This window comes from Trachypithecus francoisi, unplaced genomic scaffold (genome assembly GCF_009764315.1).
Source record: "Trachypithecus francoisi isolate TF-2019V2 unplaced genomic scaffold, Tfra_2.0 Lachesis_group17, whole genome shotgun sequence".
Taxonomy (NCBI): Eukaryota; Metazoa; Chordata; class Mammalia; order Primates; family Cercopithecidae; genus Trachypithecus; species Trachypithecus francoisi.
In genome coordinates this window covers 54,121,916-54,131,876 of record NW_022681462.1, presented here as the reverse complement: position 1 = coordinate 54,131,876, position 9,961 = coordinate 54,121,916, and the positions used below count along the sequence as shown (strand labels likewise).

General features: G+C 38.2%; 1 pseudogene; it reads left to right on the top strand.

The window, feature by feature from the left end:
- Nucleotides 1-4,055: 4,055 nt before the first annotated feature.
- LOC117063193 lies at nucleotides 4,056-4,127 on the top strand (annotated as a pseudogene).
- The last annotated feature ends 5,834 nt before the right edge of the window (nucleotides 4,128-9,961 follow it).

Genomic DNA, 9,961 nt, shown 5'->3' with positions numbered 1-9,961 from the left:
TTAGAAATCAAAACTAAGAAATCCACTCAAAACCATACAATTACATGGAAATCAAATAACCTTCTGAATGACTTGGGTAAATGGTGAAATTAAGGCAGAACTCAAGAAGTACTTTGAAACTACTAAGAACAAAGATACAATGTACCATAATCTCTGGAACACAGAGAAGGCAGTATTAAGACGGAAATTTATAGCACTAAATGCCCGCATCAAAAAGTTGGAAAGATCTCAAGTAAACAACCTAACATTGCAACTAAAAGAACTAGAGAAACAAGGACAAATAAATCCCAAAGCTTAGCAGAAGAAAAGAAATAACCAAGATCAGATCTGAACCGCAGGAGATAGAGAAATGAAAATCACTCAAAAGATCAATAATGACAGAAGCTCATTTGCTGAAAACATAAAAAAATAGACAGCTAACTAAAGTAACAAAGAAAACAGAGAAGATTCAAATAAACACCATCAGAAATGATAAGGGGGATATTACCACTGACTCCACAGAAATACAAACAACCATCAGAATATTATGAACACCTCTATATGCATAAACTAGAAAATCTAGAAGAAATAGATAAATTCTTGGGCACATACAGCCTCCCAAGACTGAACTAGGAAGAAATTGAATCCTTAGCAGATCAATAACGAGTTCTGAAATTAAGGCAATAAATAGCTTACCAATGAAAAAATGCCCAGGACCAGATGAATTCACAACGGAATTCTACCAGATGTACAAAGAAGAATGGGTACCAATTCCTGCTAAGACTATTCCAAAAACAATTAAAAAGAAGGGAATGCTCCCTAACTCATTCTATGAGGCCAGCATCATCCTGACACCAAAACCTGGCAGAGATACAACATAAAAGGAAAACTTCAGGCCAATATCTTTGATGAACATCAATGCAAAAATCCTCAACAAATATTGGCAAACTGAATTCAGCAGCACATCACAAAGCTTATCCCCCCAAGTAGGCTTCATCCTGAGGATGCAAGGTTGGGTTCAACATACACAAATCAATAAATGTGATTCATCATGTAAACACAACTAAGACAAACATCACATGATTGTCTCAATAGATGCAGAAAAAGGCTTTTGATAAAATTCAACATCCATCCATGTTAAAAAAAAAAAAAAACTCTCAATAAACTAGGTATGGAAGGAACATACCTCAAAATAATAACAGCCATCTATGACAAACCTACAGTCAACATCATACTGAATGGGCAAAAGCTGGAAGCATTCCCCTTGAAAACTGGCACAAGACAAGGATGCCCTCTCTTACCACTCCTATTCAACATATTATTGAAATATCTGGCCTGGGCAGTAAGACAAGATAAAGAAATAAAGCATATTCAAATAGGTAGAGAGGAAGTCAGGCTATCCCTGTTTGCAGATTACACGATCCTGTATCTAGAAAACCCTATTGACCCAGCCCAAAAGCTTCTTAAGCTGATAACTTCAGCAAAGGCTCAAGATACAAAATCAGTGTGCAAAAATTACTAGCATTCCTACATACCAGCAGTCAAGGCAACAGCCAAATCATGAAAAAACTTCCATTTACAACAGCCACAAAAAGAATAAAATATCTAGGAATGTAGTTAACTAGGGAGGTGTAAGATCAGTACAAGGAGAACACAAAACACTGCTCAAAGAAATTAGCGATGACACAAATAGAAAAATGTTTCGGGCCGGGCGCGGTGGCTCAAGCCTGTAATCCCAGCACTTTGGGAGGCCGAGGCGGGTGGATCACGAGGTCAGGAGATCGAGACCCTCCTGGCTAACACGGTGAAATCCCGTCTCTACTAAAAATACAAAAAACTAGCCGGGCGCGGTGGCGGGCGCCTGTAGTCCCAGCTACTCGGAGGCTGAGGCGGGAGAATGGCGGGAACCTGGGAGGCGGAGCTTGCAGTGAGCCGAGATTGCGCCACTGCACTCCAGCCTGGGCGACAGAGCGAGACTCGTCTCAAAAAAAAAAAAAAAAAAAAAGAAAAATGTTTCATGCTCATGGATAGGAAGAATCAATATTGTGAAAATGGCCATACCTCTCAAAGCAATTTATAGATTCATGGTATTCCCATTACACTACCATTAACATTCTTCACAGGTCTAGGGAAAAAAACTGTTTTAAAATTCATATGGAACCAAGAAAAGAGCACAAATAGCCAAGGCGATCCTAAGCAAAAAGGACAAAACTGTAGACATCACGCTACCTGACTTCAAACTATACTACAGGGCAACAGTAGCCAAAACAGCATGGTAATGGTACAAGAATAGACACGTAGACCAATAGAACAGAACAGAGAACCTAGAATTAAGACTGCACACCTACAGCTATCTGATCTTCAACAAACCTGAGGAAAACAAGCAATGGAGAAAGTACTCCCTATTCAATAAATGGTAATGAAAGAACTAGCTAACTATATGCAGAAAATTGAAACTGGACCCCTTCCTTATACCACATGCAAAAATTAGTTCAAGATGGATTAAAGACTTAAATGTAAAACCCAAAACTATAAAAACTCTGGAAGACAACCTAGGCAATACCATTCTGGACATAGGCATAGGCAAAGATTTCATGATGAAGACAAGCAAAAATTGTCAAAAGGCATCTAATTAAAGAGCTTCTGCACAACAAAAGAAACTATCAACAGAGTAAACAGATAATGTACAGCATGGGAGAAACTTTTACAAACCATGCATCTGACAAAGATCTAATATCTAGCATCTATAAGGAACTTACATGTTCAAAGAAAAAAACAAATGATCACATAAAAAAGTGGGCAAAGGACATGAACACTTTTCAAAAGAAGACATACATGTGGCCAACAATCACATGGAAAAAAGCTCAACATCACTGATCATTAGAGAAATGCAAATCAAAACCACAATAAGATACGATCTAACACCAGTCAGAATGGCTACTATTAAAAAGTCAAAAAATAACAGATGCTGGCGTGGTTGTGAAGAAAAGGAATGCTTATACATTGTTGGTGTGAGTGTAAATTAGTCCAACCATTATGCAAGACGGTATGGTGATTCCTCAAAGACCTAAAGACATAAATTCCACTACTGGGTATATATCCAAAGGAATACAAATCATTCTATTATAAACACACACGCATGCATATGTTCATTGCATCACTATTCACAATAGGAAAGAACCAACCTAAATGTGTGTGCTAATGGCTTAAATGTGCATGCTAATAGAACCAACCTAAATGTTCATCAATAATAGACTGGATTAAGAAAATGTGGTACATATATATCACAGAATAACTATGCAGCCATAAAAAAAGAATATGATCATCTCTTTTGCAGAGACATGGATGGAGTGAAGCCACTATCCTCAGCAAACTAACACAGGAATAGAAAACCAAATACCACATGTTCTCGCTTTTAAGTGGGAGTTAAATGATAAGAACACATGGACACATAGAGGGGAACAACACATACTAGGGCCTTTTGGAGAGTGTTATGTCAGAGGAGGGAGAGAGGATCAGGAAAAACAAGTAATGCATACCAGGCTTAATACCAGGGTGATAAAATCGACTGTACAACAAACCTCCATGATGCAAGTTTACCTATGTAACAAACCTGCGCGTGGACCCCTGAACTTAAAATAAAAGTTAAAAAGAAGCATGGAAAGAAAAGCTACAAAGAGGGGCACATTACCATCATACCAAGTTTACAAAGAGTACAGAAATAATATATATAGTCGATGGACAAGAAGAGGTTTAATTACTTAAATTATAATTACAAACACAGCCAACAGAGAAACTTAATGGAATGTTAGGATTATATTGGGGACAGATTGGGAGGAAAGGCAACAATGGTGTCAGCAACGGTAATCATGTTCCACCAAGCAGGAAGTCAATATAGTATCTGACATTAATAACCCATTAATAATTTTATGGGCATATATAATATTTAAATTATATTGTGGAGATGATAACCACAGGCAACTACTCAGAGGGGTTGCCTTTGAGTCACGGGAGTGGAGATGGCAGCCATGGCACAGAAAACTCCATGGCATTTTATTATAAGATTTTATTTTTTCATCGCTTCTCGGCCTTTTGGCTAAGATCAAGTGTAGATTTTATTTTTTCTGGTATTTTAATCAAGAACATTTGTTGCTTTGATACAAATACACTAAGAGGAAAAGGAAATGAAATGGGGGAAATATTGAGGTAGATTTGAAAGTACCAGTATCAGAAATATGTAACATAGTATTGAATGATAAACGCAGGTTAGAGGCAGGCACTTGTAAAATGATTCCATTTATGTTGAAATTTCCCCAAAAAATAAGGAAACAAAAACTCCACAATATAACACTGTAAAACATGTATGGGTGTGTATATGTGTGTGTATATATATATGTATATATGTGTATATATATATGTATATGTATATATATGTATACACACACACATATACACACCCATACATGTTTTACAGTGTTATACTGTGTGTGTATATATATGTATACACACATATATATGTATATACACACATATATATACATACATATTATATATGTATTTAAAATGCATTAAAAAGCATCTGGAAGTGTCCACATCAAACCACTAACAAGTATTACCTTTGAAGAACAGATGGATACTTGAGGTTGATCAGAAATGTTGTAATATTTTACAAAGGAAGTAAACGCATGTATTAACTTGTAGTTAAAAGTAAATGTTAAAAAAATAATACTAGCAATCATGATAAGGTTGGTAAGTCCTGGTTAGTGTGTAAGGTTTGACTAGCTTTGATCCAATTTCCTTTTTAATCTCTGCAGTATTACAAAAATTTTAGTTTATAAACAAATACTACCTATTGATACTGGAGATACTTTCTTATCTTAAAAAAAAATCAATAGCTCCTCCAATAGCTCTTGCAATATCCTTGAATAATTCAGGTTTCCCTGTCTGATAATGTGAGTGCTGTTTAGGGAAGCATGCACACAATTTGCTCTGCTTTAATTTGTTTATCTATTGAATGCGGTTTAATTTTAATTATCCAGCGGCCATTAGCATGCACTTTTATGTAGAGAGGAAAGGCAAACTTAAATGTGCACTATCTGAATATCACTGTTTATTACATTTACCAGTGGGTAAAATAACTTTACAACCTTTGCAAGAGTTTAGAGATGCAAATGAAAACATTCAAGCTCCCTTTGTACTAGCATTGTGGATAGAGATGAGTATCATGAGCATTTCAGAAACTCAAATCAATGAAGCAAAGTATTCAAAAGACACACTTGCAAGGAGGTGAAGCAGGTGGTTGCCTTTAGGGCTGCCTTTTCCTGGGTATCCCAATATGACACCCATTTCAAATGTTTCATCCTGCTGTCTCTATGGGACGTGAAAGTGCTCACTGAAATTCAAACAAGGTAGGAGGCAAACAAGATCACATGTAGTCATCAGACTTTCTGAATCACTGTCACAACAGATACTGTTTGCCAGGGTCCAATTCCTAGACATGAAATGGGTTTCCTGGTAAGGTACCAGCTATGGGAGGGCAGAAGGGCAAATTCACATGATATATGAGAGTTGTTAAGTTTCTGGACAAAAGTCAGATTCCTCAGATTTTATTTCCACAAATTTGGTCATGGGAGGCAAGGAAGAAGCAGGAACGTGAGAGTATTGTCATCCCACTGCACTGGTCTCCCCCTGCCCTGACAACCAGGAGTACAACTCCCAGGGGCAACAGAATGTGACAGCCTGGAAAGTACAGCTTGAGTTAGTTGTGAAATAAGACTGAGTAGATTCACCTCCCTTCCAACTTCTGAACTACAATTTTAAAAAGCTGATGCAATGGTCTCTAGTTGGTTCCTTCTCCCACTTGATTTTCATTTGAAATTTTTACTGTCCCCCCTTTGAGCTCCCTACTGTACCAGTTCTCTCTGAAGTCTCGGAAAATGGCACCACCTTTCAGTTCAGCAAAGAAGAAAAGAGGCCATCAGGGAAGACTTGCTCCATCTCCCTCCTCCCCTGACCCCAACCAAGCCCATATTTTACAAACTTATTTCCATTTGTTTACTATCTCGCACATCATCACAGTCATAATCACTTCTGAACAAAGAAGATTCTTCCAACTGTGTTCTGAATTTCATCTTTCTCTGATCTTCTCAGCAACTTCACACCAGATGATTTCTCTTTCATTATCTGGTCTTCAAATACCCCTTCTCTAGTAGCCTCTCTATTTATTATACAAACATATTTAATGTTGTCAATTCCTGTGTTTCCCTCTAGTTGTCATCCTTTCTCTTGCTTCCCTTCAACAGCCAGAGAGAGAGAATCCAACACTGACTATCTCCATCTCCTTATCACTCACTCACTCCTCAAGGCAATCTGCTCCATTCTTTCATCCAAGTACCTCTGATAAAGGAGATCATTGAAGTCATGATGTTAATTCCTAAATACACATTTAAGTTCCTGCCTCACTAGACCTCTCCAAAGCAGGTGACTCTGATGGCTTCGCCCTCTAAAGAACTTGATCTTCCTGGTTTTCACGGCGCCCTCTGCTTTCTCTTCCGTCTTCTATCCACTCCTTCTTGATGGACTTTTAGGGGGCCCAACGCATAGTGCCATTCTCTTCCCCACTAAAATCTGTAGCTAACCAGAGACAAACTCAGGAGCCAAACAACTAGAGATAGAAAAATTACCTCTTTATGAATGTACAGGAAGAATTGGGTTTAGATCAGGGTTTCTCCACCTTGGTACTACTGACATATTGGGCAGAAAAATTCTTTGTTAGGGGAGTAGTCGCTGCTCTGTGTACTGTAGGATGTTTAGCAGCATTCCTGGCCTCCAGTCACTAGTTGCCAATAGTACCCTCTCCAACCCTCAAATGTAATAACAAAAATATCTCCAGGCATTGCCAAATGTACCTTGGGGGAGAAATGGGTGGCCAAAATATCTCCTAACTGAGAATCAATGATGAGATATGCAGAGTCAAATAGATCTATTAATACCCTAGATGGAATGAATACATTTACTTATAAGGCTCTGGCACAGCTGGACAGCCTCAAGGTATCCCACAGAGACAGGCTACTTACCACAAGGCATATAGCAGACAGAAACACTGACTCTGCAAAGAAGCAGATTTTGAAAGTAGAGAAAGAAGATAGTAACTAGATCATTCCTCTGATAAGAATAAATGAGGGGGCAAGGGCAATTGATGGGGCATGGAGATAAGGGTCTCTCACTACACTGATCTTCATGTGATCCAGTAAGCCAGCATTTAGCCAAATGTTGTCTGTAGATCACCTACATCATAGTCATCTGGGATGTGTTTGCTAAAATGTAGACCCTGGACTCACTGAATCCAAATCCTTGCAGGTAATCTGAGATACATTTCTAATAAGCAGTCCAAGGGATTATCGTAAACAGCAAGGTTTGAGATCCACTACCATAAACTAAAATCTTCATGTGTCAGGATCACTCTTTACTTATGTCTGCATCCACCATTCCTGGTGCATTAACAACTAGGAGTATCTGTTGTTCAATAGTAAAAATATCGAACACTGGAGAGTCACTTGATACCAGTGGCCTTTAGTTTTCTTAAGGAGCCTTCAACTTGTGACTTAAAAGTGATCGATAGAAACCTTTGAAAGGTAGTAATTATGAATTAATAATTATTCCACAATCTGAAGAATGAATTAATCACAGCAGTAATGACCAGTGCCTGTATGGATAGAATTATACACTAATATTTGAAGTGGGTAATTTAAACTTAAATAAATAAGATGAACAGGAGTATTAACAGATCTTAACACTCCTTTACATTATGAGTGGATCAAAATAAAATATATACAGAGTTCCACCCAAAGACAAGAAAAATGCAAGAGTATTAATATAAAAGATGATATATCTTTTCCCTAGTGTTTTATAACAACTCAATTTCTAGGAATTTATGTTAGACCATTCTTGCATTACTACAGAGAAATACCTGAGGCTGGGTTATTTATAAGGAAAAGAAGTTTAATTGGCTTGTGGTGCTGTAGGCTGTACAGGAAGCATGGTACAGGCATCTGCTTGGCTTTCGGGTGGCCTTGGAGATCTTACTCATGGCCAAAGGCAAAGCGGGAGCAGGCACATCACATGGCTTGAGCAGGAGCAAGAGAGAGATTGTGCGGGGAGGTACCACACTTGTAGACAACAAGATCTCCCAAGAACTCACTATCATTAGAACAGCACTTAGACATGAGGGATCACCCCCATGACCAAAACAGCTCCCGCCAGTCCCCACCTCCAATGTTGGTGATTACATTTCAGCATGAGATTTGGGGGGACAAATATCCAAACTATATCAGAATTTAAACCTGAAAGCTCACAATCAATCTTCTACATCTTTAACGAAATCTCCAAATGTTATAAAAGCACAATGTCCCCCACTTAGCACTGAAATTAGTAATGCTCCAGTTTCTACCTATATCACCATCTACTTCAGTCATATCCTTAAAAACATTCCTTTGCTGTTCATGGTTAGGAATAGAACTTCATGGCAGACATACTTACCAAATATTCCATTTGATCCCCATTGTCCCCTGTATTTCCTAGTCTCCTTGCAATTAGGTGAAGTTATGCAATCATTTCTTACCAGTGAAGTAGAAGTGACATTGATATATGCTGCTTCTAGTCTAAGGCTAAAAAACCCATATGAAATCCTATAGCCCTCTCTTACCTCCATCATGGTAACTGAAAAACTAAGGAGGCTGAGTGTTTCAGATGGGGAGCCAGAAGGTGGTGATGCCTGGGTCCCTAAGTGACAACACAGGACTCAGTGCCCTAATAATCCTGCAGAAACAAGGATTGCAAATGAAAAAATAAACCTTTATTAGATCAACTGCCGAGCATTTAGATTATTTGTTTCTGTATCATAACTAAAGTAATATAAATATTTTGTAATATAAACATTTTCTAATATAAACATTTTCTCCATTCTGTAACTTACAAGAATGTAGGTGAGTTGTGGGGGACTAGAGTGAAGAAGGGGAAACAGACAAGGTAAGTTGTGCTTATTCCCTAATGTCACTGGAAACACCTCCTCACCTCTACTGCAGTGGAAGGGGAGGTAAGAATCAGCACACACAAATGTGAGCACTATCTGCTCTGTAAACATGTACAGATTTCTGGATATTGGAAACTAAAACCATCCAGGAACTAATTTAATAGTGATCTTCTTTAGAAAAGCTCCATGACATTGATCAGGGCAATGATTTCTTTTTGAAGATATAACCCCAAAAGGAAAAGGGACAAAAACAAAAGTAGACAAATGGAATTATATCAAACTAAAAAGCTTCTGCACAGCCAAAGAAACCATTAACAGAGTAAACAGAGAATCTACAGAATGGGAGACAATACTTGCGAATCATATATTTGATAGGGGGTTAATATCTAAAATATAAAAGAAACTCAATAGCAATAAAACAAACAATACGATTTTTAAAAATGAGTAAAGTATATGAATAGCCATTTCTCAAAGTAAGACCTACAGGCCAGGCATGGTGGCTCATACCTGTAATCCCAGCAATTTGGGAGGCCGAGGTGGGTGAATCACCTGAGGTGAGGAGTTCAAGATCAGCCTGACCAACGTGATGAAACTCCATCTCTACTAAAAATACAAAATTAGCCAGACATGGTGCCACACACCTATAATTCCAGCTACTTGGGAGGCTGAGGCTGGAGAATCGCTTGAACCCAGGAGGTGGAGGTTGCAGCGAGCCAAGATCATGCCTGGCACTCCAGCCTGGGCAACAAGAGCAAAACTCTGTCTCAAAAAAAAAAAAAATAGGATGTACAAATGGCCAACAGGCACATTAAAAATGCTCAACATCACTAATCACTAGAGAAATAAAATTTTAAACCACAATGAGACATCACCTCACACATGTTAGAATGGCTACTAAAAAAGATAAAAGATAACAAACGTTGGAGAGGGTGTGGAGAAAAGGGAACTCTT